Here is a 15918-nt window from a genome sequence, read left to right as displayed (position 1 = left end):
GAAGAACCTACTAAAACAAAGTAGAAAACCTACACAATAAACCAGACACGGTTTTAACACCACAAACAAATATTTATTTGTATAGAAGGGCAAAAACAAGCCAATGGCCAGGCCTTACTTAATTTGGGAGCTCCCTTAACTGCCGGATACGGGTACCTTTATTGTAGCGGTTCTGTAATGACAGACTCTGGAAGACGAGAAGCGAGTACAGGGTGTGGATTTAATCATAAATAGACACGAAACAAAACAAGAACAGCTTCTGAACAGGAGAAACATAACAACATCAATGCTGACTCTGGAATGAAACTGAGGAAGTGACAGTTATAGGGGAGGTAAATGATGTGATGGAGTCCAGGTGAGTCCCATAATTAAGCGCAGGTGTGTGTAATGTAGCGCTGGTGACATTGAGCACCAGAGAGGGGGATCGGGAGCAGGTGTGACATTTACAGTATACTTTATAGTAATGCAGAGTCTCACAGAATTCGGTACTACTATGCCTAGATGTACCACCCTCCATTTTTCAGTGGAGCTTACTGCATTTTGGGCATGAAGCCTTGATAAACCCATGTGTCATACTGGAGAAACATCAGATGATACAGGGTCCATTTAAGCGGAATAGGAACCTTCTAAAGTAATAAAAAAAAAAAACTTTAACTAGGACTATGAAATAGTCAAGAAATATTTTAAACATTTGATTATTTTATGGCTTATATTTCTTGTCGCCTGAGGACATTCCAAAAAACGCCTACATCCACTGACAAAAAGTGTTTAAAATGCATAAAATTCCCTTTCAGGATCCACATTTTGGTGTTTTTAAGGTAAAGGACACATGACCTTATATTTAATGACTTTTTGGAATCCACATTTTACACTAAATAAGAACTGATATTTCCTGGGGACAGAAAATTGTGAGATTGGTAGCTAACATTAGCTAGCTATGTATCTATGTTAATTAGCTAAAGTCGTGAGAGCTGAGCCGTAAGCTAGTTCGATGGATAATGCCTTGATCACACCTGCAGTGTTATTGCGCAAAATGGTACGCAGCATCATCTTGAAATGTATGCTACAAAACTTCAACATTCACCTTCTGCTACCCTTTCTGTCAAGCCCTCTATGCATACAGTTTGACGCATATCTTCGATAAATCCAACTTTAAAATGCCTCAGTCACACCAACAGCTTCATTGCGTTTTAGTACACCAGAAGTACATTCATTTCCAATGGAAAGTTGTATTTGACTTACAGCATTGCATTGCAGAGGCAGTTGCAGTGCGTTCTGTGTTGACGGCTTGACAAAAATGGTAGCAGAAGGTGAACTTTTGTTGCACACATATCTAGACAATGCACAATGATGCTGTCAGTGTGATCAAGGCGATAATATTATGGCTAGATCATGCTCATATGTAAAGAATTTTGAAGGCTAACTAATCTATCAGAAAAAAATATTATCTGCAACCAGAGTGGAATCACCAAAGCACTCTTGGTGTTTTTATGATTTTGATTGGAACATGAAAAGGCCATCTCACTGCATAAGTAATAGCAAATATTTATCTTAAAATTAAAATGTATATCTTAAATACAAAAACATACATTGCCTAGCTACCACATACACACACACACTTATACACACACACACACACACATCTTAAAAGCAGCAGAAAATAGCAGCAGAAATGTTTTCAAAAGCAGCCTCTTCCTTCACTTAATCTCTTCTTCCAAGGCTACTGGAGCTTTTCATACCTGATGTTATGACTGCTGCAACAACAGGACAGAACAGAACAGGTTAGAAGAACTCAGATGATTATATCTGACTAAGAGTGACTCATTTGGTAAACACCACCACAGTTTAATCTCAGTTTTAGATCTATGATAGATCAGTCGTAAAATGGTGTGCTTTCTGCATGGTATCATTTCATTTATAGGTGGCTGTGAATTCACACTTGGGGATTCTTGTGTACGTTATGTAATATCAATATGTTTACTAATGTTGCTGCTCTGTGTGCCTCCATTCTGTTTGAGCTATAACTAGATACCTTGCTTGATTGAAGGTATGGTTGTGCTTTTGTTCCCTCACTATCGTGAAACCCTACCATCATTGAAGAAGCTGGTGTTGAGGTGAATGCTGTGAGGAAGAGCCATCGGTATGAGGTAGAGCTGCCTGAACACAGTCTGGAGATGATCCTATTGAGATGAAGCCTAGATGAGGATGTATATCCACACCCGCCACCCCAGCCTGAAATGGGACCACCGCTGTTGTGAGGAGATTAGAATATATTGAAGGTAAAGTGATAACAATATATATGACATGATATCATACAATGTTCACAGGCGGCAATTAGTACGATTTTGAAATCTCAAAACTTTAAGACAAACTAGTAGACTGAATACTTTCTAGTAGGCCATTTTAATTCCACTAGCTTTACTTACTGCTATTTACAGGCACAGTTGATTCCACGTGGTTGTTCTGAATTCTAAAAAGAAAGAAAAGTAGACCTAGGTATAAAAGATTGGTTCATTTTTCAAGACACCTTAAGGTTCCTTACCATCACCAAATTCCAATCACTAAAACAAATACACAGACAACTCACAAGGCTGTGATGTTCCATTTCCAAGGAAGAAAATGGTTTTCATAATACACCTCTGTCTTGGTGCCAGATTGGTCTTCTTTACGTTGTTGTGGCATCTAGAATTGTTTGGATGTTACAGCAAATATAAGCTAATTGAGTTACACATTAATTTAATATGTTATTGTAACATTTGAAATTCAGTGATGAGTAGTTGGACAGTTCAGTAGTTTAGTAGTTGAAACCAATACCGTTAGAGGTTGGTGAGGATGGCAATTGTTATGATTCTGACCCTCAGAGGGGCCGGCATCTTGATTCTTCTCATGCTGTTCCTTTCTCTGGGTCTGCAACATCACAAAAAGCATTCATAACTTTAATATCCTCTGTACTGAATAAAACATAATGGAAGTGAAAACTAAGTCTCAAACAAGCTTGAGGGTCAATTTACTCAACTCAATGAACTTTGTAGCAGTTTTGGGTGTGTTGGCTACCTTGGCCAAAACTGATTTCAGCTGTCGTCTCAGTGTCACATTCTGACCTTAGTTCCTTTGTTTTGTCTTTGTTTCAGTATGGTCAGGGTGTGAGTTGGGGTGGGCAGTCTATTGTCTTTTTTCTATAATTTGGAATTTCTGTGTTTGGCCTGGTATGGTTCTCAATCAGAGGCAGCTATCTATCGTCCCTGATTGAGAACCATACTTAGGTAGCCTGGTTTCGCCTTTGAGTTGTGGTTGATTATTTTCTGTTCTGTGTTTTGCTTCACCGTTCAGGACTGTTCGTTTTTGTCATTTTATTGTTTTTGTTCAAGTGTTCAGTAATCGTATTGAATACAATATGGACGCTGTGCATTGGTTTGACATTTCTTACTCCTCGTTAGAGGACGAAGACAAGCGTTACACATAGGCTCTTCCCTGTGCTATGCCCTGAGGGATGAATGTTCGCTATAGCCTGCAGTTTTGTTAAACCTCCCATCTACACTATTGTGCAAAATTACCAAATATTGTGGATTTATAGCAAACTTGCTATACGGTTGCGTTATTAGCTTGCACTTGTTGAGTAGCATAACAAACATACTGTTGTCCTCCTAGACAAAAATCAGCATGCATGTATTCCCCTTGTATTCGGTGTGAATGTGGAAAGGGATTTCCCACAAACCTACGTCAGTACGTTGACTGTACGTTTGGCGTCACTGTGCATTGTTTCCTTAACCTTAACTCTTAGTATTTAGTAACTATGTAACAAACCATATATATTTTTAAGACAGTTCTGTCTTTTGAATGTTTAACTTTAACTGATTGACAAACTGACAATTCATCAGCTTCCTTACCTTGGGGTGGTTCTCTTTTCCAAACTTAAAGTCTTGTTGACATGAATCCTTGAGTAAGTTACTTACTGTGCCAAATGTTGTTCATTGTCTTATTCCAGTAAAGTCAAATAAGGCTGTATATGCTATGTCTGGGAGCTTTTGAAAAAGTGTTCTTCCAACTAAAACCTGTTTCGCTTGAAACAATGATAAATAAAAGAGGAAGACACTTATGGGATATGTAAATGACTGCATTATTACTCATTGCACCATTTAACTCATGCCAAACATATGTTCTGGTTTCATAAAATTGACAGCTCTGTGCAGTGGTGCCTAGTTTCCATTTGTCTCATGGCTGAGTTAAAGCTGCAGCTAGTTATGTTGCAAGAGGAAATGAAACATTGTTCAGAAGTAAACCACCATAATCATCATTATTGAGAAACAAACAGAATTCATTCCCACTTTTTTTATTTAATAAAGCTAGCTTGTATTGACACTAGGATTGTGAGACCAGGAGAGCACTGTGGAACCATTGACATTTTGCTGATCATCATTCATTGTTTCATTTGAATTGATGCGGTTTATCAGAGTAGTATTTGTTGAAGGCATGAGAAACAAACAATCAAGTTAACATACATAACTCCAACCTTGGTGGTAAACTACTTCTGTCCTTCTGTGACCATTCTTCTTCTCGCCACAAGGTGAGGATCTCATACCACTCCTGAAGTCAAATGAGAAAATGGCACAGCACAGTGGTGGACACACACACACACACACACACACACACACAGTAGTGAGTGAGTATGCAGTATGTGATGTCTAACAGCTAACAGCCAAACACCATCACACACAAAATAAAGGCCCAAATCTAGAGTGAGAGGCTCCCCTCCTTTCCCCCTGAAGTGGTACTCTAGGCCCACACTGACATTAACTTAACTTCAAATAGTTGTTTTATAATTATATGCAGGAACGTTACAAACTGTACAATACATTTAAAACAACACAGGAACAGGAAGCAAATAAAATAGTAAGGTTACAGTATGTGTATGTTATGGTCAAACGTTTAACGTGATGTCTTGTGAGACATCAATACTTAGCATGCTGTTGTGACAACCACCCATTCCTGACCCTCTTTCTTTGCTGATGAACATCTTGCTGTCTGTGTTGTTCAGTTATGCTGATGCTCAGGCAATATCACGCCACTTTAACTCTTTCCTCCTCCCGATCCGGTTTGTCCTCATCCACCATGTTTGGTTCTTCATACTAATGCTTGATCAGTCATGAGGGCTGAAGACATGCAACCAGAGACATGCAACCAGACGTAGCAGGTTTGCTTTAGTTATTTGTACTCTGGACAGCTTCAAATCGAATGACAATGCATTGCTTAGCTACATACAGTATATTGCTTGACTAATCCTAAATGTTGCACACTTACCAGAGGTCTTGGCTGATTTCTTTAAATTTTCCCATGATGTCAAGCAAAGAGGCACTGAGTTTGAAGGTAGGCCTTGAAATACATTCACAGGTACACCTCCAATTGACTCAAATTATGTCAATTAGCCTATTCTAAAGCCATGACATAATTTTCTGGAATTTTCCAAGCTGTTTAAAGGCACAGTCAACTTAGTATATGTAAACTTCTGACCCACTGGAATTGTGATACAGTGAATTATAAGTGAAATAATCTGTCTGTAAACAATTGTTGGAAAAATGACTTGTGTCACAAAGTAGATGTCCTAACCAACTTGCCAAAACTATAGTTTGTTAACAGTACATTTGTGGAGTGGTTAAAAAATGAGTTTTAATGACTCCAACCTTAGTGTAAGTAAATTTCCAACTTTAACTGTACATAAGAACAGGAACAGTTACTTATCATGCACACATGGTTATGTAATTAGATTACTCACTACAAAATCTCTTTCCAAATATGGGCTTGTTGAAAGATGTTTATAAGACTAAATATGCACTCTGCAGTGTTGCACTCTTCACGACTGTCTTGGTGTGCTTGGAGCATGTTAGTTTGTTGGTGATGTGGATACCAAGGTATGGAGTCGTGGCTGGCCGTGCAGTCATGAGTGAAAAGGGAGTACAGGAGGGGACTGAACACGCACCCCTGAGGCACCCCCGTGTTGAGGATCAGCGTGGCCGAGGTGTTGTTACCTACCCTTACCACCTGGGGGCGGCCCGTAAGGAATTCCAGGATCCAGTTGCAGAGGGAGGTGTTTAGTCTCAGGTTCCTTAGTTTAGTGATGAGCTTTGAGGGCACTATGGTGTTGAGCACTGAGCTGTAGTCAGTGAATAGCATTCTCACATAGGTGTTCCTTTTGTCTAGGTGGGAAAGGGCAGTGTGGAGTGCAATAGAGATTGTATCATCTGTGGATATGTTGTGGCAGTATGCAATTTGGAGTGGTCTAGGGTTTCTGGGATAATGGTGTTGATGTGAGCCATGATCAGCCTTTCAAAGCACTTCATGGTTAGAGACGTGAGTGCTACGGGTCGGTAGTCATTCAGGCAGGCTACCTTAGTGTTCTTGGGCACAGGGACTATGGTGGTCTGCTTGAAACATATTGGTATTACAGACTCAGACAGGGAGAGGTTGAAAATGTCAGTGAAGACACTTGCCAGTTGGTCAGCGCATGCTTGGAATACATGTCCTGGTAATTCGTCTGGCCCTGCGGCTTTGTGAATGTTGACCTGTTTAAAGGTCTTACTCACATCGGCTAAGGAGAGCTTGATCACACAGTCGTCCGGAACAGCTGATGCTCTCATGCATGTTTCAGTGTTACTTGCCTCGAAGCGAGCATATAAGTAATTTAGCTTGTCTGGTAGGCTTGCATCACTGGCCAGCTCTCGGCTGTGCTTCCCTTTGTAGCCTGTAATAGTTTGCAAGCCCTGCCACATCCGACGAGCGTCCGGAGCCAGTGTAGTAGGATTCGATCTTAGTCCTGTATTGACGCTATACCTGTTTGATGGTTGGTCCGAAGGGCATAGCGGGATTTCTTTTAAACTTCCGGATTAGAGTCCCGCTCCTTGACAACAGCAGCTCTACCCTTTAGCTCAGTGTGGAAGTTTCCTGTAATCCATGGCTTCTGTTTGGGGTATGTACGTACAGTCACTGTGGGGACGACATTATCGAATCAAATCAAATCAAATTTTATTTGTCACATACACATGGTTAGCAGATGTTAATGCGAGTGTAGCGAAATGCTTGTGCTTCTAGTTCCGACAATGCAGTGATAACCAACAAGTAATCTAACTAACAATTCCAAAACTACTGTCTTATACACAGTGTAAGGGGATAAGGAATATGTACATAAGGATATATGAATGAGTAATGGTACAGAGCAGCATACAGTAGATGGTATCGAGTACAGTATATACATATGAGATGAGTATGTAGACAAAGTAAACAAAGTGGCATAGTTAAAGTGGCTAGTGACATAAGAATGCAGTCGATGATCTAGAGTACAGTATATACATATGCATATGAGATGAATAATGTAGGGTAAGTAACATTATATAAGGTAGCATTGTTTAAAGTGGCTAGTGATATATTTACATCATTTCCCATCAATTCCCATTATTAAAGTGGCTGGAGTTGGGTCAGTGTCAATGACAGTGTGTTGGCAGCAGCCACTCAATGTTAGTGATTGCTGTTTAACAGTCTGATGGCCTTGAGATAGAAGCTGTTTTTCAGTCTCTCGGTCCCAGCTTTGATGCACCTGTACTGACCTCGCCTTCTGGATGATAGCGGGGTGAACAGGCAGTGGTTCGGGTGGTTGATGTCCTTGATGATCTTTATGGCCTTCCTGTAACATCGGGTGGTGTAGGTGTCCTGGAGGGCAGGTAGTTTGCCCCGGTGATGCGTTGTGCAGACCTCACTACCCTCTGGAGAGCCTTACGGTTGAGGGCGGAGCAGTTGCCGTACCAGGCGGTGATACAGCCCGCCAGGATGCTCTCGATTGTGCATCTGTAGAAGTTTGTGAGTGCTTTTGGTGACAAGCCGAATTTCTTCAGCCTCCTGAGGTTGAAGAGGCGCTGCTGCGCCTTCTTCACGACGCTGTCAGTGTGAGTGGACCAATTCAGTTTGTCTGTGATGTGTATGCCGAGGAACTTAAAACTAGCTACCCTCTCCACTACTGATCCATCGATGTGGATAGGGGGGTGTTCCCTCTGCTGTTTCCTGAAGTCCACAATCATCTCCTTAGTTTTGTTGACGTTGAGTGTGAGGTTATTTTCCTGACACCACACTCCGAGGGCCCTCACCTCCTCCCTGTAGGCCGTCTCGTCGTTGTTGGTAATCAAGCCTACCACTGTTGTGTCGTCCGCAAACTTGATGATTGAGTTGGAGGCGTGCATGGCCACGCAGTCGTGGGTGAACAGGGAGTACAGGAGAGGGCTCAGAACGCACCCTTGTGGGGCCCCGTGTTGAGGATCAGCGGGGAGGAGATGTTGTTGCCTACCCTCACCACCTGTGGGCGGCCCGTCAGGAAGTCCAGTACCCAGTTGCACAGGGCGGGGTCGAGACCCAGGGTCTCGAGCTTGATGACGAGCTTGGAGGGTACTATGGTATTGAATGCCGAGCTGTAGTCGATGAACAGCATTCTCACATAGGTATTCCTCTTGTCCAGGTGGGTTAGGGCAGTGTGCAGTGTGGTTGAGATTGCATCGTCTGTGGACCTATTTGGGCGGTAAGCAAATTGGAGTGGGTCTAGGGTGTCAGGTAGGGTGGAGGTGATATGGTCCTTGACTAGTCTCTCAAAGCACTTCATGATGACGGAAGTGAGTGCTACGGGCGGTAGTCGTTTAGCTCAGTTACCTTAGCTTTCTTGGGAACAGGAACAATGGTGGCCCTCTTGAAGCATGTGGGAACAGCAGACTGGTATAGGGATTGATTGAATATGTCCGTAAACACACCGGCCAGCTGGTCTGCGCATGCTCTGAGGGCGCGGCTGGGGATGCCGTCTGGGCCTGCAGCCTTGCGAGGGTTAACACGTTTAAATGTCTTACTCACCTCGGCTGCAGTGAAGGAGAGACCGCATGTTTTCGTTGCAGGCCGTGTCAGTGGCACTGTATTGTCCTCAAAGCGGGCAAAAAAGTGATTTAGTCTGCCTGGGAGCAAGACATCCTGGTCCGTGACTGGGCTGGGTTTCTTCTTGTAGTCCGTGATTGACTGTAGACCCTGCCACATGCCTCTTGTGTCTGAGCCATTGAATTGAGATTCCACTTGTCTCTGTACTGACGCTTAGCTTGTTTAATAGTCTTGTGGAGGGAATAGCTGCATTGTTTATATTCGGACATATTACCAGACACCTTGCCCTGATTAAAAGCAGTGGTTCGCGCTTTCAGTTTCACACGAATGCTGCCATCAATCCACGGTTTCTGGTTTGGGAATGTTTTTATCGTTGCTATGGGAACGACATCTTCGACGCACGTTCTAATGAACTCGCACACCGAATCAGCGTATTCGTCAATATTTCCATCTGACGCAATACGAAACATGTCCCAGTCCACGTGATGGAAGCAGTCTTGGAGTGTGGAGTCAGCTTGGTCTGACCAGCGTTGGACAGACCTCAGCGTGGGAGCCTCTTGTTTTAGTTTCTGCCTGTAGGCAGGGATCAGCAAAATGGAGTCGTGGTCAGCTTTTCCGAAAGGGGGGCGGGGCAGGGCCTTATATGCGTCGCGGAAGTTAGAGTAACAATGATCCAAGGTTTTACCACCCCTGGTTGCGCAATCGATATGCTGGTAAAATTTAGGGAGTCTTGTTTTCAGATTAGCTTTGTTAAAATCCCCAGCTACAATGAATGCAGCCTCCGGATAAATGGTTTCCAGTTTGCAAAGAGTTAAATAAAGTTCGTTCAGAGCCATCGATGTGTCTGCTTGGGGGGGGATATATACGGCTGTGATTATAATCGAGGAGAATTCTCTTGGAAGATAATGCGGTCTACATTTGATTGTGAGGAATTCTAAATCAGGTGAACAGAAGGATTTGAGTTCCTGTATGTTTCCTTCATCACACCATGTCTCGTTAGTCATGAGGCATACGCCCCCGCCACTCTTCTTACCAGAAAGATGTTTGTTTCTGTCGGCGCGATGCGTGGAGAAACCCGTTGGCTGCACCGCCTCGTTTCCCTCTTTTTCGGAGTCGTTTCCTTGGGTCGCTGCATGCGATCCATTCCGTTGTCCTGTTTGTAAGGCAAGAACACCGGATCCGCGTCGCGGAAAACATATTCTTGGTCGTACTGATGGTGAGTTGGCGCTGATCTTATATTCAGTAGTTCTTCTCGACTGTATGTAATGAAACCTAAGATGACCTGGGGTACTAATGTAAGAAATAACACGTAAAAAAACAAAAAACTGCATAGTTTCCTAGGAACGCGAAGCGAGGCGGCCATCTCAGTCGGCGCCGGAAGTGAAAAAAAAAAAAACGAAACACTTATTGATGAAGCCAGTGACTTATGTGGTGCACCCCTCAATGCCATCGGAAGAATCCTGGAACATATTCCAGTCTATGCAGGCAAAGCAGTCCTGTAGTTTAGCATCTGCTTCATCTGACCACTGGTGTCACTGGTGTTCCTGCTTTAATTTTTGCATGTAAGCAGGAATCAGGAGGATAGAATTATGGTCAGATTTGACAAATGGAGGGCGAGGGAGAGCTTTGTATGCTTCTCTGTGTGTGGAGTAAAGGTGGTCTAGAGTTTTTTTTCCGTTCTGGTTTCACATTTAGCATGCAGTAGAAATTATGTAAAAAAAAGCCATTTCCCCATCTTCAGTCGCACCTGGACTTAACTTTGTATGTTAATCATGTTGTCATTCAGCTACGACTCTTTGAAACAGAAGATATTACAGTTTGTAATGTCACGTTGGTAGGATATACCAAAAAAATTGTATGTTGTAGAAAATAGTAACAATAAAGAAAAACCCTTGAATGTGTGTCCAAATTTTTGACTAGTACTGTAGGTGTGCCAAGCTTGTAGCGTCATACCCAAGAAGACTCAAGGCTGTAATCGCTGCCAAAGTTACTTCAACAAAGTACCGAGTAAAGGGTCTGAATACTTATGTAATATTTCCTTGTTTTTTTAACTAAATTGCTAAAAACCTGTTTTTGCTTTGTCATTATGGGGTATTGTGTGTAGATTGATGAGGGAAAAAACGATGTATTCAATTTTAGAATAAGGCTGTAAAGTAACCAAGTGGAAAACGTCAAGGGGTCTGAATACTTTCTGAATACACTATAATCTGGGATATGACTAAAGAGTTAATCAGAGTGATTTCTAGCCCCCCGCTACTATTGTTGGATCTGATTCTAACAGCTAACATTTCTATGGCCATAATAAATAGACATGTCGATAGTGGACAACCTTGTTTTACCTTTCTTGACAGTTTAATACTTTCTGAGAAGTAGCCATTATTTACTATTTTACACCTAGGGTTAACTAGCTACATTAGCAAACAAACAAATAATTACATTTCCCCCCGCTGTAACACAGTAGTATGTTAGCCGGCAATACACAATATGGGTTTCAGTAGATAAACTAAAGTTAGCCAGCTAGGTGGCTTGCAGGAAAATTAACTTACTTAGCTAGGCATCGTATTTGTCATCTGCTTTCTTGATGCTGGGATCGGCTGTAGCTGGGCTTCTAACGTTAGCTAAATCACACTTTTTGTTTCAAATCCTCTTCGCTATATTCCTGTTGAAATATGTATGGTTAAATGTCACCATGTGGCTAATATGCTCCATCAGCGAATTTGTGTTCATGAGAGGAATCACTTGAAGCCATTGCATCTGGTCAGGATTATTATTAGTGTCCGCGTCCTTTAAAAAAAAGCATGCCTTGCGGTAGCCTTGTGGTAGCCTTGTGGGAGGGATGGGGGCCAGAGCACGAAGCACCTCCTAAAACAAGTTTCAGTCTTTCAGAGACTGAACAAGAATGTCTGCTTGTATATTTAGCAATCAATCCGCCAATAGAAACATTGCTGGAAGATGTCTAATGGCTCTATCGAACAAGGACAACCATATCTACATCCACAACAACTTATAGTGTCAGTATAACATAGAGCCTTCCGAAATGCCACAAGGCAGGACTACACATTGTTTTGATCTTGGTCCTCCAATCAATACACGGTAAGCCATCATAGGGTGCATCATTCAGCCCTGACCGGCCTTCCTCCTGTCACGTCTACTCCCACTGCCAGCTCCAGTGCTAGACTTCACCAGTTTACTAACCACCGGTCCTGGCAACCCATCATTACGCACACCTGGCAACCCATCATTACGCACACCTGAGCCCCATCATCAGTCACACCCGGACTTCATTACTAGCTTGATTCCTTACTATTCATCTAGCACTCTGTTCTATCAGTCGTCAGGTAGTATTGTTTATGTTTCCTAGTTAAACGCTTCTCTTCTTTTGTATTCGTTCCATATTCGTTATCATTAAACTCACACTGCGCTTGTTTCCCGACTCCCTGTGTCTATGTTACACGTCCTTGGCAAATGTATGTACACTACATGTATGTACCTGCTCGTCGAACATCTCTTTCCAAAAACATGGGCATTAACCCTAACCCCTCTTTGCTGATATAACAGCTTCCACTCTTCTGGGAGGCTTTCCACTAGATCCACTGGAACATTGCTGCGGGGACTTGCTTCCATTCAGCCACAAGATCATTAGTGAAATCAGTCACTGATGTTCGGCGATAAGGCCTGGCTCGCAGTCGGAGTTCCAATTCATCACAAAGGTTTTTGATGGAGTTGAGGTCAGTGCTCTGTGCAGGCCAGTCAAGTTCCTCCACACAGATCTTGACAAAGCATTTCTGTATGGACCTCACTTTGTGCATGGGGGAATTGTCATGCTGAAACAGGGAAGGGCCTTCCCCAAACTGTTGCCGCAAAATTGGAAGCAAAGATCATCTAGAATGTCATTGTATGCTGTAGCGTTAAGATTTCCCTTAACTGGAACTAAGGGGCCTAGCCTGAACCATGAAAACAGCCCCCAGACCATTATTCTTCCTCCACCAAACTTGACAGTTGACACTATGCATTCGGGCAGGTAGCATTCTCCTGGCATCCACCAAACCCAGATTTGTCCGTTGGACTGCCAGATGTTGAAGTGGGATTCATCACTCCAGAGAACACGTTTCCAGTGCTCCAGAGTCCAATGGCGGCCAGCTTTACACCACTCCGGCCGAGGTTGGCATTGTACATGGTGTTCTTAGACTTGTGTGCAGCTGCTCTGCCATGGAAACCGATTTCATGATGCTTCCAACAAACAGTTATCGTGCTGACGTTGCTTCCAGAGGCAGTTTGGAACTTGGTAGTGAGTGTTGCAACTGAGGACAGACTATTTTTAAGCGCTACGCTTTGTCAACATGAAAGAGAGGCGGATGGCATTGGCGTGTCTATACAAGTCGGTTGAGTCAACATGTTTTTTTTACTTGCACACTTGCACAAACACACAGCCAGACATTAGAAACATGGACAGCAACATCATATTTTGCTTACATTGACTGGACAAAATTATTTTGGTATCTTTTAGTTGTCACTGTAGTAGACTAAGCATAGGTGATTTAATGCTGATAATATGTTCAAGTTGAAATGGTGCTGGAATAGTGGAGGCAGCTACTGTTTTCTTTGCGACTTGCGGTAATATTAACTTGCTTGACCATGAAGTAGGTCATGTAACTGTTTGTTACATGTGTGATGGAAAATGTTATGTTTGTGCTTTTCTAATAACCAATTTCTGTGTTCATGCAAGTGACTGATTGAATAAATCCTCACTATCAGTATCTACAATTTGGCAGTATGCCTAGACTTGTTTTGTGTGATAGATATCTCAGTTTTAAGGTCTCAGCTTAGAGAGAAGAAGCCTTGTGAGCTATTGGTCTGTCACGTGCATGAACCAGTATTGGTTGGTCATATGAATTTTATAGATTTTTTATTTAACCTTTATTTAACCAGGAAGGGCTCATTAAGATTTAAAATCTCTTTTTCAAGAGCGTCCTGGCCAAGATAGGCAGCACCAAGTCATTACAAAAATTACAGACGAACTACATGAAAAACTACAAGTAATCTAGTAAAAACCATAGAATTAACAAGAGTATAACAAAATCAAAAACAGCAAATTAAAAATATTGACAGGTCAGGGAATCAGTCTCAAAATCATTAATCAGTGATTTAAAATACTAATCGGGACAAGTTCTTCCAGTTTAAAAGTATTTTGTAAGGTGTTCCAAGACGATGGCGCAGAGTACATAAAAGCCCTTTTACCAAATTCAGTTCGGACATTTGGAACAGTTAGCAGGACAAAGTTCAGCGAACGAAGAGAGTACCCACCACATTTCGGAACAATAAAAATGCCCAAATAACAAGGTAGTAAACCCAAAATGGCTTTGTAAATACAAGTATACAAGTGACTGAGCCTACGAGTGACTAGAGAAGGCCAGCCAACCCTGGTATACAAAGTGCAGTGGTGCGTAAGGGTTTTTCAGTTTAAAATAAATCTCAAAGTGCCATGGTAAAGGGTGTCAATTGATCTCAAACACTGAGTGGAAGCATTCACATATAAAATATCCCCATAGTCTAGTAAAGGCATAAATGTAGCTGATACTAGCCTCCTTCTGGCTTCAAAAGAAAAACAGGCCTTATTCCTAAAATAAAATCCCAATTTCAGTCTCAATTTTTTGTATATTGTTGAATATGCAATTTAAAAGAGAGGCCGTCATCAATTAAAATTCCAAGATATTTATATGTTACAACCTCAATCTCCTTGCCCTGACAGGTAGTAATAGGTGAAACCGTAGTCAGGGTGTGACTACGGTGAATACGCTAGTTTTTGTATTATCTAGGGGTTTTGTATTGTCTAGAGGTTTTGTATGTCTAGATATTTGTAGGTCTAGGTATTTGTATGTTTATGGTGGCCTGTTATGGTTCCCAATCAGAGGCAGCTGCTTATCGTTGTCTCTAATTGGGGATCATATTTAGGTAGCCATTTCCCTTTGGTGTTTGTGGGTTCTTGTCTATGTGTAGTTGCCTGTCAGCACTCAATTGTATAGCGTCACGTGTCATTTTGTTATTTTGGTTAGTTACAGTGCCTTGCGAAAGTATTCGGCCCCCTTGAACTTTGCGACCTTTTGCCACATTTCAGGCTTCAAACATAAAGATATAAAACTGTATTTTTTTGTGAAGAATCAACAACAAGACATTTATTGGATATTTCAAACTTTTTTAACAAATCAAAAACTGAAAAATTGGGCGTGCAAAATTATTCAGCCCCCTTAAGTTAATACTTTGTAGCGCCACCTTTTGCTGCGATTACAGCTGTAAGTCGCTTGGGGTATGTCTCTATCAGTTTTGAGCTCAGTGAGGTTGGATGGAGAGCATTTGTGAACAGCAGTTTTCAGTTCTTTCCACAGATTCTCGATTGGATTCAGGTCTGGACTTTGACTTGGCCATTCTAACACCTGGATATGTTTATTTTTGAACCATTCCATTGTAGATTTTGCTTTATGTTTTGGATCATTGTCTTGTTGGAAGACAAATCTCCGTCCCAGTCTCAGGTCTTTTGCAGACTCCATCAGGTTTTCTTCCAGAATGGTCCTGTATTTGGCTCCATCCATCTTCCCATCAATTTTAACCATCTTCCCTGTCCCTGCTGAAGAAAAGCAGGCCCAAACCATGATGCTGCCACCACCATGTTTGACAGTGGGGATGGTGTATTCAGGGTGATGAGCTGTGTTGCTTTTACGCCAAACATAACGTTTTGAATTGTTGCCAAAAAGTTCAATTTTGGTTTCATCTGACCAGAGCACCTTCTTCCACATGTTTGGTGTGTCTCCCAGGTGGCTTGTGGCAAACTTTAAACAACACGTTTTATGGATATCTTTAAGAAATGGCTTTCTTCTTGCCACTCTTCCATAAAGGCCAGATTTGTGCAATATACGACTGATTGTTGTCCTATGGACAGAGTCTCCCACCTCAGCTGTAGATCTCTGCAGTTCATCCAGAGTGATCATGGGCCTCTTGGCTGCATCTCTGATCAGTCTTCTTCTTGTA

At 42.1% G+C, this 15918-nt stretch overlaps 1 long non-coding RNA gene across 1 annotated transcript; it reads right to left on the bottom strand.

The window, feature by feature from the left end:
• Positions 1 to 201: 201 nt before the first annotated feature.
• Positions 202 to 4147, bottom strand: LOC135559687 (uncharacterized). Its single transcript, XR_010458527.1, has 6 exons — positions 3954 to 4147; positions 2815 to 2907; positions 2588 to 2682; positions 2427 to 2470; positions 2090 to 2249; positions 202 to 1754 (listed from the first exon to the last, which is right to left on the bottom strand). It is a non-coding gene; the product is annotated as an uncharacterized LOC135559687 (long non-coding RNA).
• Between the last annotated feature and the right edge of the window lie 11771 nt (positions 4148 to 15918).

The sequence above is a fragment of the Oncorhynchus nerka genome, linkage group LG14 (assembly GCF_034236695.1).
Source record: "Oncorhynchus nerka isolate Pitt River linkage group LG14, Oner_Uvic_2.0, whole genome shotgun sequence".
Taxonomy (NCBI): domain Eukaryota; kingdom Metazoa; phylum Chordata; class Actinopteri; order Salmoniformes; family Salmonidae; genus Oncorhynchus; species Oncorhynchus nerka.
Note: the sequence above shows the minus strand (reverse complement) of the source record. Positions and strands in the feature narration are given on the sequence as shown.